Here is an 18,694-nt window from a genome sequence, read left to right as displayed (position 1 = left end):
GCTCTGAATGCCATATTGGCTCAGAAAAAAATGTTGACTCAGCAAGTCAACATGATTTCTCAAAGTCTGAATGGATGGAAAAATGCATCCAACAGTACTAAAGAGGCATCTTCTAAAGAAGAAGCTTATGATCCTGAGAACCCTGCAATAGCAAAGATAAATTATATGGGTGAATCTTATGGAAACACCTATAATTCATCATGGAGAAATCATCCAAATTTCTCATGGAAGGATAAACAAAAGCCTCAACAAGTCTTTAATAATGGTGGAAGAAATAGGCTCAGCAATATCAAGCCTTATCCATTATCTTCTCAACAACAGACAGAGAATTATGAACAGAGTACCTCTAACTTAGAAAATTTAGTCTCTGATCTGTCTAAGGCCACTTTAAGTTTTATGAGTGAAACAAAGTCCTCCATCAGAAATCTGGAGGCACAAGTGGGCCAGCTGAGTAAGAGAATCACTGAAACTCCTCCTAGTACTCTCCCAAGCAATACTGAAAAGAATCCAAAAAGAGAGTGCAAGGCCTTTGATATAATCAACACGGCTGAATCTAGAGAGAAAGGAGAGGACGTAAATCCCAATAAGGAATACCTCATGGGACGTCTCTCAAGCAAGAAGGAGTTCCCTATTGAGGACCCAAGGGAATCTGAGGCTCATATAGAGACCATAGAGATCCCATTAAACCTCCTTCTACCATTCATAAGATCTGAAGACTATTCTTCCTCTAAAGAGGATAAAGATGTAACTGGAGAGCAAGTTGCTCAATATCTAAGAGCTATCATGAAGCTGAATGCCAAGTTATTTGGTAATGAGACTTGGGAAGGTGAACCTCCCTTGCTCATCAGTGAACTAGATACATGGGTTCAGCAAACCTTACCTCAAAAGAGACAAGATCCTGGCAAATTCTTAATACCCTGTACCATAGACACCATGACCTTTGAAAAGGCTCTGACTGACCTAGGGTCAGGCATAAATCTAATGCCACTCTCTGTAATGGAGAAGCTGGGGATCATTGAGGTGCAAATGGTAGACAAGTCAGTAAGACAAGCTTATGGATTGGTAGAGGACATGTTGGTAAAGGTTGAAGGCCTTTACATCCCCGCTGATTTCATAATCTTAGACACTAGGAAGGAGGAGGATGAATGCATCATCCTTGGAAGACCTTTCCTAGCCACAGCAGGAGCTATGATGGATGTTAACAGAGGAGAATTAGTCCTTCAATTGAATAGGGACTACCTTGTGTTTAAGACTCAAGGGTGTTCTTCTGTATACATGGAGAGGAAGCATGAAAAGCTTCTCTCAGTACAGAGTCAAACAAAGCCCCCACAATCAAGCTCTAAGTTTGGTGTTGGGGGGCCACAGCCAAATTCTAAGTTTGGTGTTAAATCCCCACATCCAAACTCTAAGTTTGGTGTTGGGAGTCTACAACATTGACCTGATCACCTGTGTGGCTCCATGAGAGCCCACTGTCAAGCTATTGACATTAAAGAAGCGCTTATTGGGAGGCAACTCAATTTTTATTTATCTAATTTTATTTTTATTTTTATTGTTCATTTATGTTTTATTAGGTTCATGATCATGTGGAGTCATGAAAAAAATACTAAAATTAAAAACAGAATAAAAAACAACAGAAGAAAAGTCACACCCTGAAGGAAGGACTTACTGGCGTTCAAACGCCAGTAAGGAGCATCTGGCTGGCGTTCAACGCCAGAACAGAGCATGGATCTGGCGTTGAACACCAGAAACAAGTAGCATCCTGGCATTTGAATGCCAGGAATATACCCTGAGGAGAGCTGGCGCTGAACGCCAGAAACAAGCATGGAACTGGCGTTCAACGCCAGAAACATGCTGCAATTGGGCGTTGAACACCCAAAATAAGCATCACTTCGGCGTTTAAACGCCAGAATTGTATGCAAAGGCATTTTACACGCCTCATTGGTGCAAGGATGTAAATCCTTGACACCTCAGGATCAGTGGACCCCACAGGATCCCCACCTACCTTAACTCACCTTCTCTCTTCTTCACCAATCACCTCAATCTTTCTTCCCCATCACCTCTTCACCATTCACATCGATCTATCCTTCCCACCCAAACCCACCCTACATGACCAAAACACAAACATCTCTGCCTCTCCTCCATATCTTCTTCCTCTCCAACGCCAGTTCCATGCTGCATTCTGGAGTCAAACGCCAAAAACACGTCACGAACCAGAGTTGAACGCCAAAAACACGTTACAACTTGGCGTTTAACTCCAAAAGAAGCCCTGCACATGTAAAGCTCAAGCTCAGCCTAAGCACACACCAAGTGGGCCCCGGAAGTGGATTTAAGCATCAATTACTTACTTCTGTAAACCCTAGTAGCTAGTCTAGTGTAAATTGGACTTTTTACTATTGTATTCAGTGTCTTTGACCATTCGGTCTTTTGACCATAGGTCCTTCTCCCTATTTTCGAATTCATATCATATTTTGGGGGCTGGCCATTCGGCCATGCCTGGACCTTCACTTATGTATTTTCAACGGTGGAGTCTCTACACACCATAGATTAAGGGTGTGGAGCTCTGCTATATCTCAAGTTTTAATGCAATTACTACTATTTTCTATTCAATTCAGCTATTCCTGTTCTAAGATATTCGTTGCACTTCAACATGATGAATGTGATGATCCGTGACACTCATCATCATTCTCACCTATGAACGCGTGACTGACAACCACTTCCATTCTACTTTAGACCGGGCGCATATCTCTTGGATTCCTTAATCAGAATCTTCGTGGTCTAAGCTAGATTGATGGCGGCAGTCATGAGAATCCAGAAAGTCTAAACCTTATCTGTGGTATTCTAAGTAGGATTCAAAGATTGAATGATTGTGATGAGCTTCAAACTTGTGATTGTTGGGCGTGATGACAAACGCAAAAGAATCAAGGGATTCTATTCCAACATGATCGAGAACCAACAGATGATTAGCCATGCCGTGACAGAGCATTTGGACCTTTTTCACTGAGAGGATGGGAAGTAGCCATTGACAATGGTGATGCCCTACATACAGCTTGCCATGGAAAGGAATAAGAAGGATTGAAGGAAGGCAGTAGGAAAGTAGAGATCCAACAGTGACAAGCATCTCCATATACTTATCTAAAATTCCCACCATTGAATTACATGAGTAACTCTATCTTTATTTTCTGCTTTATTTATTATTCAAAAACTCCAAAACATTTACTACCCGCCTAACTGAGATTTACAAGATGACCATAGCTTGCTTCATAACAACAATCTCCGTGGGATCGACCCTTACTCACGTAAGGTATTACTTCGATGACCCAGTGCACTTGCTGGTTAGTTGTGCGGAGTTGTGACTAAGTGTGATTCACGTTTGAGAGTGCTACCAAGTTTTTTGGCGCCATTGTTGATGATCACAATTTCATGCACCAGCCAGGCACATGTCTCAATTTAATTAGTTTTTTCTTTAATTTTCAATTGTAATTTTCTTTTCCTCTTTGTAATTTTATATCTACTAACAGGAGTAGTATAAATACCCCTTGGGAGCATTGAAAAAGGGGTTGGTTGGCTAGTTGGAGGAATTTGTTTTACTTTTACTTTTCACTTCACTTCATCTTCTTCCATCTTTTGTACTTTTCTCTAAGCTATGAGTATCTAAACTCCCTCTTATTGGGAGAGGGAGCTCTGTTATACTTGATGGATTAATGATAGTGAATTTCTTCTTCTTTTCATCTCTCTTTGATTTGCTAGAAGGAATTTCGTTTCTCAAGTCTAGCATTCAATCATCTTGGAAAAGAGGTTGAATACAATTTGGGTTTCATAGGAACCTTGGAAAAGGAAATTGATGACTGGAATTCACACCCCACAAAATTTTTTGATAATGAATCCGTTCTTGTGGCAAGCACACCAAAATTATCGTCAAGTAATAAATCACAGAGGAGTGGGACCATATCCACAAAGATTGTTAGAATTGAGCAATGTTAATAAATTGGTGAATTAGTCAAGCTAAGCAATACAGAGTGTGATTGTAGAATTGTAAATGATCCGGAAAGTAAATGGCTCAAAGGTAAAGAGACGAATTAAAGTGCACAAAAGAAAATGGCATAAGTGTAAAGTGCAGAAACATAAATGACTGAATTGTAATTGGAAATGGGGATTAACAGAATTGTAAACAAAGCTATAAAGAATGTGGAAGATAAGAATAGGTGGATTCATTGAGATTGGGAGATATTGTTCTTTTTGGATTAAATCTAGCTTATCTCATCTTCAATCATGCAACTCATTGACCTCTTGGCAATCATGATTGATTGAGCCCCAATCCCTTGGTGACTCAATTTCTCAAATCTTGATAATCAGCCAATTCCTTGGTCTAATTGCTCATGAAGAGAGATATGCTTGGTCACTAATTATACCACACATCATCATAGGTCCAGGTAGAGGGTGGATTATATGTCACCATATCCAATCACCAAAACCCAGATTCTATTCAAGTGTGAGAAGGGATTTCAAGAATGGTTTCATGTTTCCTTTTCCAAGGTTCCCATGAAACCCATTTTGCATTAAACCTCTTTCCCAAGATGATTGAACACTAGCATTAAAACGAAATTCCTTCTAGCAAATCAAATAGAAGATGAAGAGAAGAATAAATTCACTATCATTAATCCATCAAGTACAACAGAGCTCCCTCTCTTAATGAGAGGGAAGTTAGCTACTCATAACTCAAAGAAAAGTACAAGATATATAAGAAGGTGAAAAGTAAATCTAACTATGCTTTCAACAAAAGCTACTCTAATAATAACTCTAACAACCAACAACCACTTTTTCAATACTTCCAGGGGTTATTTATACTACTCCTACTATTAGAATTAAGAAAATACAAAAAGAAAAGAAAATTACAATTGGAGGAAAAAAGAAAACTCAATAAAAGCGACATTCAGTGGCTGGCGTGTGACTGGCGCGTCAGTGGCGTGCCACGCCCAGCTCACAAGTGGCACGCCCCTTTGTGTTGATGTCCCTGGTGTGCCACGCCTTTGATCCCAAGTGGCACGCCCAGGGTCTTCTTGAGCCTTGGTTAGCCTGGCGTGCCACGCCTTCGAGCCCAAGTGGCACGCCCAGGCCTTGTGTTGATGTCTCTGGCGTGCCACGCCTTCAATCCCAAGTGGCACGCCCAGGGTCTTCTTGAGCCTTGGATAGCCTGGCGTGCCACGCCTTCGAGCCCAATTGGCATGCCTAGGCCTTGTCTTCATCTTCTTCATTTTGGAAAGTTGTACTTGCGTGGCATGCCCAGGGTCTGGCATGCCACTCCCCTTGCATGTGTTGGTTCCTTCATTGGTGTGCCACGCCCAGAACTCAAGTGGCACACCCATGTCTTCTTCTTGTTGATGGTTGATGCTGGCGTGCCACGCCTAAGACTCAAGTGGCACGCTCAAGTGAGAAATGATAGCTGGCGTGCCACGCCTTTGACACCAAGTGGCACGCCCATATGGTTGGCCTTCATCTCCCTCTCTGGAAAATTGTACTAGCGTGCCACGTCCATGTTCCAGCGTGCCACGCCCATAGTTCCTCATCATTTCAATAGCTGGCGTGCCACGCCCAACGTCCAAGTGGCACACCCAGATGGTCAATGTGGGTTGGCGTGCCATGCCTTGGCCTTCAAGTGGCATGCCTAAGTGAGGATGAGAGCTTGGTGTGCCACGCCTTCGATCTCAAATGGCATGCCCAGCTTTACTTTGCCTCATTTGAAGCTTGGCGTGCCACACCTTGGTCTTCAAGTGGCACGCCCATGTGTTTGGACCCTGAACCTTGCCTCTGGAAATTTGTACTAGCGTGCCATGCTCAAGGGATGATGGTCAACTTTAAGCTTGGCGTGCCACGCCTGGCTCCTGAAGTGGCACGCCAAAGTGATGATGGGAGCTTGGCGTGCCACGCCTTCGATTGCAAGTGGCATGCCTAAGTTCTTGGACATTTGGATTGATGAACTGGTGTGCCATGCCCCATGTTCCAAGTGGCACGCCCATAGTAGTTGGTGGTGCTGGCGTGCCACGCCCCTCTTGTGGCTTCTAGCGTTGCTCTCTGGAAACTTGTACTAGCGTGCCACGCCCAACTCTTGGCGTGTCACGCCCATGTACTTTCATGGCGGTTGCTCTAAGTGGCTCACCAGTTTCACACGCCCAGCTCTGTTTTGTTGTTTTCTTCCCTTTTTGTTGCACTTTTCACATGAAATTCAGCACAAACCCATTTCAAAGCAATGTACCATAATACTTAACATTTAGCTCATGAAATTGCATTGAAACATTGAATATGTGCTCTTTTTATGGTCCTTTTGCATAGGTAAAAAGGGTAAATGATGCAAGTCATCACAGCACCAAACTTAATCTTTGCTTGTCCCAAGCAAATCAATGTAAGTTGTTCTTAAATGAATTGAGACTTCAACCATAAATAAATGCACTTCATTACCAAGAATAAGGCTAAGCATTAACACATGCATGAGTATTTGTTGTTTTAATGCCACAATGAACTCCTAGACTCTTGAGGATTTTTCAAGTGTTTGTCTTAGGTGCCCTTTTTATTGATTGTCACCTTGAAGTAGCAAGAGTTGCTTCTTTTTCTTTTCTTTTCAATTGACCACGACTCTAAGTGTTTTGTCTCAAGACAACCTTTTAGCTTAGGCTTTCAATTAGCACTCCCAAACCAGTTGGTTTTAGGGTGCTAGTTGTTGAAACATCCCTAAGAATTTACTTGCCCAGGTCTCTCTTCTTGACACATCTTTACCACAAGCATCTACTAGGGTTATCTAACCCTTTTGAGCTATTTATGTTTCTTTTCATCCTAGTAGTTGATGCTCAGAGCCTTGGGTTTTTCAATTGCTTACTACTTCTTGGTTATATAGATATTCAAGGGACACCTTTAACTTTTACTTGTCACTTCCTCTAAGTCTAATTACTCATCATGACTCATTTTCTTTTTAATCCATTCATGGTCCTGCACTTAGTTCCTTTATCTCTTGGTTTTGAACACCCTTACTTGGTCTTATTCTCTTTTAGTTTTGTTTTTGCACAGCTCACAATAGACTCTTATGGAAACAAACATTCTTTCATTGATGATTAGATGACTTCAAACATCATTTCACTTTCTTTCTTAAAAACATAGAGGACTCATAAAAGATTTCAGGACAAAAGTAAACTAAGCATTAAAATTAAACTATCCTAACATTTCAACTTATTATTGAACAGAAATAAAACTTGAAGAAAACTAAACAGAGTTGTAGAATTATGAGACTGTCAACCATGAGACTTAACAACCTTTTGAGCAACTTCAGTTCATTGGCCCTTTTCCCTTATCTTTCTTCTTGGAAGGGGAGGAGTCATCACCATTCTTCTTGGAGGATCCTTCTTGTGCCTTTGTGTCCTTAGGCTTCCAAAATCCCAGCCTCCTCATGTAGTTCCTTTCGTCATCCTTATGCTTAGCCAGAATTTCCTCTTGTCTTACACTTAATTCCTCTATTTCTTGCATGAATGTTGGGTATCCGGGCTGATGGTAGCCACAGCATTGCACAAGTGATTTAGCTTCGCTTGTGTGTTGATGTCATATTGCCTCCTTGAAATGGTTCTAGCATCATAAAGATTCCTAAATTCAGCAAGGTTTTTCTGATGCCATTTGTTTTGCTCCATTATTTTGTTGAGTGCACCTTGCATTTCACCCCAGTCAAACTGTTCTTGCTGCTCCTTCAATTGCTCCATACTTCCTTAGAGTTGTTACATGTTCTCATTCATGTGGTCCCATTATTGTTGTTGCTATTTGAGTTGGTTGACATTCTCTCTCAGGTGGTGAATATCTCCCTTCATTTTGTGTATGTCTCCTTGTAATTGCTCTCAATTGAATCTTTCAGGGAATTGTTGGTATTGTTAGTATGGTGGTGGTTGAAGTACTAGGTACTGTGGTTATTCCTCAGCATCTTCCTCTTGTTGTGGTTGCCCTTGTGGCACATGAGCTTGAGTACTATGCTCCCTGGCCCTTTGAAGTGGGTTAACAGCTACCACCTTGGCCATTTTTTTGGCAGTTATAGGCTTTTCTTGCTCCACCATGACTTCATCAATAATCTTCTCAACCCCCGCTTCATCACATAGCCTTTGGATGATACTGGGAAATGCTAACCTTGAGTCATCTTTGGTGTTTTTCAGTATTTTGTTGATGTTGTTGGCAGTCATTTCCTCAACATCCACATTTTCTCCCTTCATTATGCTGTATATGAGCATAGCCCTCTCCTTAGTTACCTCTGAAGTGTTGGATGTGGGAATCAAAGACCTCCTTACAAAGTCTAGCCACCTTCTAGCTTGGGGACTCAAATCTCTTCTCCTCAGCTGGTTGGGTCTCCCATCCTTGCTGTTGATCCATTGTACATTGAGCACATAAATCTCATTGAGGATTTCATCAAAGCCTGGGTCTTGTTGCTTTATCCTCTCTTTATAGCTCCGGGTAGAGCTTGTTTGCTTCACCATCAATATCTTGTTTATGTTAGAAGGGCTATAATTAATCGCTTTCTCCCTAACATAGCTTAGGTAGCCATAAGATTGTCCAAGTTAGGGCACTGCGTTGGCGTAGAACTCCCTCACCAAGCTTTCTACCATATTTCTTGGTGGGTTGCACAAGAGTGCCCATCCTCTGCTTTCAATCTCCCGGTTGATCTCTGGGTGTTAATTTCTTTTAAGTTGGAAACCAACTTCGGGAATGATTTTCCTCTCACTCACACAATCGTAAAATTGGTTTTGGTTGAATGATGAGAGGAACTTGTATTCATTGTAGCTTGCAGGGGATCCTAAGGTTGTTTCCTTGGTCTTTCTCTTCTTTGATGATGAGGCTCTTGGTGGTACCATTGGGTGAGAAAAAAAGTGTGAAGAGTTGAAGAGTTTGGAAGAAGGGGTATAGAATGCAAAGAGAGCAAAGCAAGGGTTTGCTCCACAATACCAAACTTAGGGCTTGATTGTCCCTAATCAAGTAGAAGAAAAAGCAAAAGAAAAGAGAGAAGAGGGTTCTTTTGTGTGTGAACTTTTAGGTGTGTTGAAGTGTGAAGAGTGGTGGGAAGTGTTTAGCTTTTATAGGGGTGAGAGGTGTAGGCTCGAAGGGAGGGTAGTAGTGGGATTTAAAAGCAATTTATCTTCTTCCACTTGGGAAGTAGCGCCTAGCGTGGGAAGAGACACCAACCCTTATTTTCTTTTGATTCTCTGCATGTGTTGAGTTCCAAAGTGCAAGTACACTTTGACTCCTTCCTTGATGAGCTATCAATCATGTGGGCCCCATCCTCTCTCCTGAAAATGAAAACTAAAACACCATAAGTGAAAAGAACCCTTTTATATTCCCTTTCATAATATATAATTAAAATGCAATTGATGAGTGTCCCTTGGGACACCAAAATTAATTTCCTTGCATCTAATAAATTGGGTTTATCATTGGGTATTTAATATTTTCATAAGGGTGAATTAAATTCATTTCTTTCACATTCTTTAACTCATTCTGAACACATTAAAGTTACCTTGCATGCATAACCAATTTACTTAATGCATTTAGATTAAGAGCATGTTGGGCTTGCTATGTGGACATCATATGGTGGTGGCCACACCAAACTTAATCTCTGGCTTTACTCTCAAAATTAATTCATTCAAAAGGGTTGTAAGCCTAGATTAAGTGGGTTAATGGCCACACTAAACTTAGCTTTTTAGCTAGTTCCCGGCCCAATTACTCATCATCAATAAGTGTGTTCTTCAACTTGCATTTTCAGTGAAAAAAAAAACAAAGGAAAGAAAACAGATTGAAGAATGACTAATGATGAGCAGATAATTTATACGCTTTTTGACATTGTTTTAGGTAGTTTTTAGTAGGATCTAGCTACTTTTAGGGATGTTTTTATTAGTTTTTATGAAAAATTCACATTTCTGGACTTTACTATGAGTTTTGTATTTTTCTGTAATTTCAGGTATTTTCTGGCTGAAATTGAGGGACCAGAACAAAAATCTGATAGGAGGCTGAAAAAGGACTACAGATGTTATTGGATTTTGACCTCTCTGCACTCGAAATGGATTTTCTGGAGCTACAGAACTCTAAATGGCGCGCAATATATAATAGTCCATACTTTATTCGAGTTTAGATGACGCAAACTGGCGTTCAACGCCAGTTCCATGCTGCATTCTGCGTTCAACGCCATTGGAGCAAACAATTTTGAGTTGAAGCCTCAACTAGTTGCTCTAATGCAACAGAACTGCAAGTTTCATGGACTTCCATCAAAAGATCCCTATCAATTTTTAACTGAATTCTTGCAGATCTGTGACACTGTTAAGACTAATGGAGTAGATCCTGAAGTCTACAGGCTCATGCTTTTCCCTTTTGCTGTAAGAGACAGAGCTAGAACATGGTTGGACTCACAACCTAAAGATAGCCTGGACTCTTGGGATAAGCTGGTCACAGCCTTCTTGGCCAAGTTCTTTCCTCCTCAAAAGCTGAGCAAGCTTAGAGTGGATGTTCAGACCTTCAAGCACCAAGCTGGCATTTAACGCCAGAAACAAGCATCAGGCTGGTGTTAAACGCCAGAAACAGGCTACATCTGGGCGTTTAACGCCAGAAACAAGCTGCAGTCTGGCATTAAACGCCAGGATTGCATACAGATGGCGTTTTACACGCCTAAAAGGTGCAGAGATGAGAAATCCTTGACACCTCAAGATCTGTGGACCCCACAGGATCACCTTAGGATCTGTGGACCACACAGGATCCCCACCTACCATACTTCTCTCTTTTTCACACAATCCAATAACACTATACCCTTCACCAATCACCTCAATCTCTTTTCCCCATAAACCCCACCTACCTTCAAATTCAAAATCTCTTTCCCACCCAAACCCCTCTCCCTCCACTATATAAACCCATCCATCCTTCTTCATTTTCACACAAGGCTACCCTCTCTTCTCCCCCTTGGCCGAAACCTACACCTCTCTCCCTCTCCTCCATATCTTCTTCTTCTTCTTCTATTATTTCTTCTTTTGCTCGAGGGCGAGCAACATTCTAAGTTTGGTGTGGTAAAAGCATAGCTTTTTTTTTTCAAAACCATTGATGGCACCTAAGGCCAGAGAAACCTCAAGAAAGAGGAAAGAGAAGGCAATTGCTTCTACCTCTGAGTCATGGGAGATGGAGAGATTCATCTCAAAAGCCCATCAAGACCACTTCTATGAAGTTGTGGCCAAGAAAAAGATGATCCCTGAGGTCCCTTTTAAGCTCAAAAAGGGCGAATATCCGGAGATCCGACAAGAGATTAGAAGAAGAGGATGGGAAGTTATCTCCAATCCCATTCAACAAGTCGGAATCTTAACGATTCAAGAGTTCTATGCAAATGCATGAAGCACTAGGAACCATGATCAAAGCATGAACCCAAACCCAAAGAATTGGCTTACAATGGTTCGGGGGAACGTAAAGTTGGCGTTCAACTTGCCTATGATGCAAGAAGATGCACGCCCCTACACTAGAAGGGTCAACTTTGATCAAAGGTTGGACCAAGTCCTCATGGATATATGTGTGGAAGAAGCTCAATGGAAAAAATACTCAAAAGGCAAGCCGGCTCAATTGAAAAGACTGGATCTTAAGTCTGTGGCTAGAGGATGGTTGGAGTTCATCCAACGCTCCATTATCCCCACTAGCAACCGATCCGAAGTAACTGTGGATCGGGCCATCATGATCCATAGCATCATGATTGGAGAGGAAGTAGAACTTTATGAAGTCATCTCTCTAGAACTCTACAAAGTAGCCAAAAAGCCCTCCACCTTGACAAGGCTAGCTTTTCCTCATCTTATTTGCCATCTATGCAACTTAGCTGGAGTTGTTATAGAAGGAGACATCCTTATTGAAGAGAACAAGCCCATCACTAAGAAGAGGATGGAGCAAACAAGAGAGCCCATTCATGGATCTCAAGAGACGCATGAGGAAGCTCATCATCAAGAAATCCCTGAGATGCCTCAAGGGATGCATTTTCCTCCAAACAACTATTGGGAACAACTCAATACTTCTCTAGAAGGATTGAGTCATAACATGAACCAATTAAGGGTGGAACATCAAGAGCACTCCATCATTCTCAATGAGATTAGAGAAGATTAAAGAGTTATGAGGGAGGAGCAACAAAGGCAAGGAAGAGACATAGAGGAGCTCAAAGACACCATTGGTCCTTCAAGAAGAAGGCGCCACCCTCACTAAGGTTGACTTATTCCTTAACTTCCTTGTTCTTATCTCTCTGTTTTTTGTTTTTATGCTTTATGTTTGTCTATATTTTGAGTCTTTACTACATGATCATTAGTATTTAGTAACTATGTCTTAAGGCTATGAATAATTCCATGAATCCTTCACCTTTCTTAAATGAAAAATGTTTCTAATACAAAAGAACAAGAAGTACATGAGTTTCGAATTCACCCTTGAAATTAGTTTAATTATATTGATGTGGTGACAATACTTTTTGTTTTCTGAATGAATGCTTGAACAATGCATATTTTTTATCTTGTTGTTTATGAATGTTAAAATTGTTGGCTCTTGAAAGAATGATGAAAAAGAGAAATGTTATTGATGATCTAAAAAATTATAAAATTAATTCTTGAAGCAAGAAAAAGCAGTGAAGAACAAAGCTTGCGAAAAAAAAGAAGTGGCAAAAAAAATTTAAAGAAAGAAAAAGCAAGCAGAAAAAGCCAATAGCCCTTAAAACCAAAAGGCAAGGGTAAAAAGGATCCAAGGCTTTGAGCATCAATGGATAGGAGGGCCCAAGGAAATAAAATCCAGGCCTAAGCGGCTAAATCAAGCTATCCCTATCCATGTGCTTGTGTCACGAAGGTCCAAGTGAAAAGCTTGAGACTGAGTGGTTAAAATCGTGATCCAAACCAAAAAGAGTGTGCTTAAGAGCTCTGGACACCTCTAACTGGGGACTTTAGCAAAGCTGAGTCACAATCTGAAAAGGTTCACCCAGTCATGTGTCTGTGGCATTTATGTATCCGGTGGTAATATTGGAAAACAAAGTGCTTAGGGCCACGGCCAAGACTCATAAAAGTAGCTGTGTTCAAGAATCAGTATACTTAACTAGGAGAATCAATAACACTATTTGAACTCTGAGTTCCTATGGATGCCAATCATTCTAAACTTCTAAGGATAAAGTGAGATGGCAATCTAATTAGAACTAATATTCATTGATATTTTGAGATTTATAGTATATTCTCTTCTTTTTATCCTATTTGATTTTCAGTTGCTTGGGGACAAGCAACAATTTAAGTTTGGTGTTGTGATGAGCGAATAATTTATAGGCTTTTTGGCATTGTTTTTAGGTAGTTTTTAGTAGGATCTAGCTACTTTTAAGGATGTTTTTATTAGTTTTTATGCAAAATTCACATTTCTGGACTTCATTATGAGTTTGTGTGTTTTTCTGTGATTTCAGGTATTTTCTGGCTGAAATTGAGGGACCTGAGCAAAAATCTGATAGGAGGCTGAAAAAGGACTACAGATGCTGTTGGATTCTAACCTCCCTGCACTCGAAATGGATTTCTGGAGCTACAGAACTCCAAATGGCGCACAATATATAATAGTCCTTACTTTATTCGAGTTTAGATGACGCAAACTGGCGTTCAACGCCAGTTCCATGCTGCATTCTGGAGTAAAAGACCAGAAACACGTCACAAACCAGAATTAAATGCCAAAAACATGTTACAACTTGGCGTTTAACCCCAAGAGAAGCCTCTGCACGTATAAAGCTCAAGCTCAGCCCAAGCACACACCAAAGTGGGCCCCAGAAGTCGATTTCTGCACTAAGACTTATTTCTGTAAACCCTAATAACTAGTCTAGTATAAATAGGACTTTTTACTATTGTATTTGAGAGATCTTTTGGACGAGCTTTTGGAACATCTTTGATTATTATTAGTCCTTAGACATTGGGGGAATGGCCTCATAGCCATGCCTACCTTATTTTCACTTATGTATATTCAACGGTGGAGTTTCTACACACCATAAATTAAGGTGTGGAGCTCTGCTGTTCCTCGAGTATTAATGCAAAGTACTATTGTTCTTCTTTTCTATTCATGCTTATTCTTATTCTAAGATATTCATTCGCACTTCAACCTGATGAATGTGATGATCCGTGACACTCATTACCATTCTCACTTCTGAACGCGTGCCTGACAAACACTTTCGTTCTACCTACGAAAGCTAGAGTGTGTATCTCTTGGATTCCTGACCCACGACGCATGGTTGCCTCGCCTGACAACCAAGCCTCCCATTCCGTGAGATCAGAGTCTTCGTGGTATAAGCTAGAATCCATTGGCAGCATTCTTGAGATCTGGAAAGTCTAAACCTTGTCTGTGGTATTTCGAGTAGGATCTGGATGGGATGACTGTGACGAGCTTCAAACTCGCGAGTGTTGGGCATAGTGACAGACGCAAAAGGATCAATGGATCCTATTCTGACATGATCGAGAACCGACAGATGATTAGCCATGCTGTGATAGCACATTTGGACCATTTTCACTGAGAGGACGGGAGGTAGCCATTGACAACGGTGAAACCCATTTCAACCCAACATACAGCTTTCTGGGCTTTCTGGGTGGTCAGATTCCAACAACATCAGTAGTCCTTTGTCAGCCTCCTATCAGAGTTTTGCTCAAGTCCCTCAATTTCAGCCAGAAATTACCTGAAATCACAAAAAAACACACAAACTCATAGTAAAGTCCAGAAATGTGAATTTAACATAAAAACTAATGAAAACATCCCTAAAAGTAGCTTGAACTTACTAAAAACTACCTAAAAACAATGCCAAAAAGCGTATAAATTATCTGATCATCACAACACCAAACTTCAATTGTTGCTTGTCCCCAAGCAACTGAAAATCAAATAGGATAAAAAGAAGAGAATATACTATAAATTCCAAAATATCAATGAATATTAATTCTAATTAGATGAGCGGGACTTGTAGCTTTTTGCTTCTGAACAGTTTTGGCATCTCACTTTTTCCTTTGAAGTTCAAAATGATTGGCTTCTCTAGGAACTTAGAATTTCGGATGGTGTTATTGATTCTCCTAGTTATGTATGTTGATTCTTGAACACAGCTACTTATGAGTCTTGGCCGTGGCCCTAAGCACTTTGTTTTCCAGTATTACCACCGGATACATAAATGCCACAGACACATGACTGGGTGAACCTTTTCAGATTGTGACTCAGCTTTGCTAGAGTCCCCAGTTAGAGGTGTCCAGGGCTCTTAAGGACACTCTTTTTCTTTGGATCACGACTTTAACCACTCGGTCTCAAGCTTTTCACTTGGGCCTTCATGACACAAGCACATGGTTAGGGACAGCTTGGTTTAGCCGCTTAGGCCTGGATTTTATTTCCTTGGGCCCTCCTATCCATTGATGCTCAAAGCCTTGGATCCTTTTTACCCTTGCCTTTTGGTTTTAAGGGCTATTGGCTTTTTCTGCTTGCTTTTTCTTTTTCTTTCTATTTTTTTTCGCAAGCTTTTGTTTTTCACTGCTTTTTCTTGCTTCAAGAATCAATTTCATGATTTTTCAGATTATCAATAACATTTCTCTTTGTTCATCATTCTTTCAAGAGCCAACAGATTTAACATTCATAAACAACAAGATAAAAAATATGCACTGTTTAAGCATTCATTCAGAAAACAAAAAGTATTGTCACCACATCAATATAATTAAACTAAATTCAAGGATAAATTCGGAATTCATGTACTTCTTTGTTCTTTTGAATTAAAAACATTTTTCATTTAAGAGAGGTAAAAGATTAATGGAATTATTCATAACTTTAAGACATAGTTACTAAACACTAATGATCATGAAGTAGAGACACAAAACATAGATAAACATATAATATAAAACCCGAACAGCAGAAAAGTAAGAACAAGGAATGAATCCACCTTAGTGGCATCTTCTTCTTGAAGGACCAACAATGTCCTTAACCTATTCTATGTCCCTTCCTTGCCTTTGTTGCTCCTCCCTCATTGCTCTTTGATCTTCTCTTATTTCATGGAGAATGATGGAGTGCTCATGATGTTTCACCCTTAATTGTTCCACATTGTAGCTCAAATCTTCTAGGGAAGTGTTGAGTTGTTCCCAATAGTTGTTGGGAGGAAAGTGCATCCCTTGAGGCATCTCAGGGATTTCTTGAGGATGAGCTTCCTCATGCATCTCTTGAGATCCGTGGAGGGTCTCTCTTGCTTGCTCCATCCTCTTCTTGGTGATGGGCTTATCCTCTTCAATGAGGATGTCTCCTTCTATGATAACTCCAGCTGAGTAACATAGATGGCGAATAAGATGAGGAAAAGCTAGCCTTGCCATGGTGGAGGACTTTTCAGCTATTTTGTAGAATTCATGGAAGATGACTTCATGAACTTCTACTTCCTCTCCAATCATGATGCTATGAATCATAATGGCCCGATCCACAGTAACTTCAGATCGGTTGCTTGTGGGGATGATGGAGCGTTGAATGAACTCTAACCACCCTCTAGCCACAGGCTTGAGGTCCAGTCTTCTTAGTTGAACCGGCTTGCCTTTGGAGTCTCTTTTCCATTGAGCTCCTTCCACACATATGTCCATAAGGACTTGGTCCAACCTTTGATTAAAGTTGACCCTTCTAGTGTAGGGGTGTTCATCTCCTTGCATCATGGGCAAGTGGAATGCCAACCTCACATTTTCTGGACTAAAATCTATGTATTTCCCCCGAACCATTGTGAGATAATTCTTTGGACTCGGATTCACACTTTGATCATGGTTCCTAGTGATCCATGCATTGGCATAGAACTCTTGAACCATTAAGATTCCGACTTGTTGCATGGGGTTGGTTAGGACTTCCCAACCTCTTCTTCAGATTTCATGTCGGATCTTCGGGTACTCATTTTTCTTGAGTTTGAAAGGGACCTCAGGGATCACCTTCTTCTTTCCCACAACATCATAGAAGTGGTCTTGATGGCTTTTGGAGATGAATCTTTCCATCTCCCATGACTCGGAGGTGGAAGCTTTTGTCTTCCCTTTTCCTTTTCTAGAGGATTCTCCAGCCTTAGGTGCCATTGATGGTAATGGAAAAACAAAAAGATTATGCTTTGACCACACCAAACTTAAAATGTTGCTCGCCCTCGAGCAAGAGAAGAAAGAAGAGAAGAAGAATAAGAAGAAAATATGGAGGAGAGTGAGGGAAGGTGTTTCGGTCAAGGTGTAGAAGAGGGAGTTTGTGTTGTGTGAAAATGAAGTAGAATGGAAGGGTATATATAGGGAGGGGAGTGGGTGTAGTTTCGGTTATTTAGGGTGGGTTTGGGTGGGAAGGATTTTTGAATTTTGAAGGTGGGTGGGGTTTATGGGGAAGAGTGGATGGATGTGAGTGGTGAAGGGGGTAATTGGGAAGAGAGATTGAAGTTGTTGGGAAGTGTGTTAATTGGAAAAAGAGAATGAATGTTGAGAAGAGGGGAGAATATATTAGGTGGGGATCCTGTGGGGTCCACAGATCCTGAGATGATCCTATGGGGTTCACAGATCCTGAGGTGTCAAGGATTTACATCCCTACACCAATTAGGCATGTAAAATGCCTTTGCACACCATTCTGGCGTTTAAACGCCGAAGTGATGCACACTCTGGGCGTTCAACGCCCATGTGTAGCATGTTTCTAGCATTCAGCGCCAGCTTTCCTCAAGGCATATTCCTGGCATTCAAACGCCAAGATGTTGCTTGTTTCTGGCGTTCAGCGCCAGAAACATGCTCTGTTCTGGCGTTGAACGCCAGCCAGATGCACCTTACTGGCGTTTAAATGCCAGTAAGTCCTTCCTCCAGGGTGTGATTTTTCTCTACTATTTTTGATTCTATTTTTAATTTTAGTATTTTTTTCGTGACTCCACATGATCATGAACCTAATAAAAACACAAAATAACAATAAAATAAAATTAAAATTAGATATATAAAAATTGGGTTGCCTCCCAACAAGCGCTTCTTTAGTGCCATTAGCTTGACAGTGGGTTCTCATGGAGCCTCACAGATATTCAGAGCATGATGAGGGCCTCCCAAACCAAACTTAGAGTTTGAATGAGGGGGCTTCTCAACACCAAACTTAGAGTTTGGTTGTGGCCTCCCAACACCAAACTTAGAGTTTGACTGTGGGGGCTATTTTTGACTCTGTACTGAGAGAAGCTTTCCATGCTTCCTCCCCATGGTTGCAGAGGAAGGTCCTTGAGCTTTAAACACAAGGTAGTCCCCATTCAATTGAAGGACAAATTCTCCTCTGCTAACATCAATCACAGCTTCTGCTGTGACTAGGAAGGGTCTTCCAAGGATGATGCATTCATCTTCTTCCTTCCAAGTGTCTAAGATTATGAAATCAGCAGGGATGTAAAGGCCTTCAACCTTTACTAACACGTCCTCTACTAATCCATAAGCTTGTCTTACTGACTTGTCTGCCAATTGAAGTGAGAATAAGGCAGGCTGTACCTCAATGATCCCCAGTTTCTCCATTACAAAGAGTGGAATAAGATTTATGCCTGACCCCAGGTCACACAGAGCCTTGTTAAAGGTCATGGTGCCTATGGTACAGGGTATTAAGAATTTACCAGGATCTTGTCTCTTTTGAGGTAGAGTTTTCTAAATCCATGTATCTAGTTCACTAATGAGCAAGGGGGATTCACCTTCCCAAGTCTCATTACCAAACA

Source organism: Arachis hypogaea, chromosome 3 (assembly GCF_003086295.3).
Source record: "Arachis hypogaea cultivar Tifrunner chromosome 3, arahy.Tifrunner.gnm2.J5K5, whole genome shotgun sequence".
In the NCBI taxonomy this organism is placed as follows: Eukaryota; Viridiplantae; Streptophyta; class Magnoliopsida; order Fabales; family Fabaceae; genus Arachis; species Arachis hypogaea.
Note: the sequence above shows the minus strand (reverse complement) of the source record.